The sequence below is a fragment of the Nerophis lumbriciformis genome, unplaced genomic scaffold, assembly GCF_033978685.3.
Source record: "Nerophis lumbriciformis unplaced genomic scaffold, RoL_Nlum_v2.1 HiC_scaffold_44, whole genome shotgun sequence".
Classification (NCBI taxonomy): Eukaryota; Metazoa; Chordata; class Actinopteri; order Syngnathiformes; family Syngnathidae; genus Nerophis; species Nerophis lumbriciformis.
Genome location: NW_027316586.1, coordinates 65,542 through 67,500, shown reverse-complemented (window position 1 = coordinate 67,500; position 1,959 = coordinate 65,542).

Here is a 1,959-nt window from a genome sequence, read left to right as displayed (position 1 = left end):
CTCGCTTCAAATCGGGCTTGCCGGGCGGCAATAGAGGCAGACCTGCAGGGCCGGAGGAATCCCCCACCTGGGTAACCGGCTGACGCCGGCCGGTGAGGGCCGCTCCGTGGCAAGTCGTGTTTACCAGAGGGTTAGAGGGGAAAGGGGAAGTGGGCCGGGGCTTTTCCCAGGTCCGAGCCCCTGTCGCTCAAGTCCTGGGAAGCCCCGAGTACCTGGACGGAGGTCCAGGATTTCATTCATGCGGGAAAAGTTGAAAATGGGTCCGAGACAGCGCCCCCTAGGCGGACACACGCTCCGGACAGAGCCCCTGTCGCTCGAGCCCTGGAAGCCCCAAGTACCTGGGTGGAATCAGTTCCAGGATTTCATCCATGCGGGAAAAGTTGAAAATGTGTCCGGGACAGCGCCCCCTAGGCGGACACACGCTCCGGACAGAGCCCCTGTCGCTCAAGCCCTGGAAGCCCTAAGTACCTGGGTGGAATCAGTTCCAGGATTTCATCCATGCGGGAAAAGTTGAAAATGTGTCCGAGACGGCGCCCCCTAGGCGGACACACGCTCCGGACAGAGCCCCTGTCGCTCGAGCCCTGGAAGCCCTAAGTACCTGGGTGGAATCAGTTCCAGGATTTCATTCATGCGGGAAAAGTTGAAAATGTGTCCGGGACAGCGCCCCCTAGGCGGACACACGCTCCGGACAGAGCCCCTGTCGCTCAAGCCCTGGAAGTCCTAAGTACCTGGGTGGAATCAGTTCCAGGATTTCATCCATGCGGGAAAAGTTGAAAATGTGTCCGAGACAGCGCCCCCTAGGCGGACACACGCTCCGGACAGAGCCCCTGTCGCTCAAGCCCTGGAAGCCCTAAGTACCTGGGTGGAATCAGTTCCAGGATTTCATTCATGCGGGAAAAGTTGAAAATGTGTCCGAGACAGCGCCACCTAGGCGGACACACGCTCCGGACAGAGCCCCTGTCGCTCAAGCCCTGGAAGCCCTAAGTACCTGGGTGGAATCAGTTCCAGGATTCCATTCATGCGGGAAAAGTTGAAAATGTGTCCGAGACAGCGCCACCTAGGCGGACACACGCTCCGGACAGAGCCCCTGTCGCTCAAGCCCTGGAAGCCCTAAGTACCTGGGTGGAATCAGTTCCAGGATTTCATCCATGCGGGAAAAGTTGAAAATGTGTCCGAGACAGCGCCCCCTAGGCGGACACACGCTCCGGACAGAGCCCCTGTCGCTCAAGCCCTGGAAGCCCTAAGTACCTGGGTGGAATCAGTTCCAGGATTTCATCCATGCGGGAAAAGTTGAAAATGTGTCCGGGACAGCGCCCCCTAGGCGGACACACGCTCCGGACAGAGCCCCTGTCGCTCAAGCCCTGGAAGTCCTAAGTACCTGGGTGGAATCAGTTCCAGGATTTCATTCATGCGGGAAAAGTTGAAAATGTGTCCGAAACAGCGCCCCTTAGGCGGACACAGGTGTCTGCATGAGCCCCTGTCGCTCAGAAGCTGGAAGATCAGTTTGAAAAAGGACCGGGGTAAAGAGGGGGGAAGCACCATATATGTGTCCGGGAAGGCGCCCCTCGGGCGGACACAGGTGTCTGCATGAGCCCCTGTCGCTCAGATGCTGGAAGATCAGTTTGAAAAAGGACCGGGGTAAAGAGGGGGGAAGCACCATATATGTGTCCGGGAAGGCGCCCCTCGGGCGGACACAGGTGTCTGCATGAGCCCCTGTCGCTCAGATGCTGGAAGATCAGTTTGAAAAAGGACCGGGGTAAAGAGGGGGGAAGCACCATATATGTGTCCGGGAAGGCGCCCCTCGGGCGGACACAGGTGTCTGCATGAGCCCCTGTCGCTCAGATGCTGGAAGATCAGTTTGAAAAAGGACCGGGGTAAAGAGGGGGGAAGCACCATATATGTGTCCGGGAAGGCGCCCCTCGGGCGGACACAGGTGTCTGCATGAGCCCCTGTCGCTCA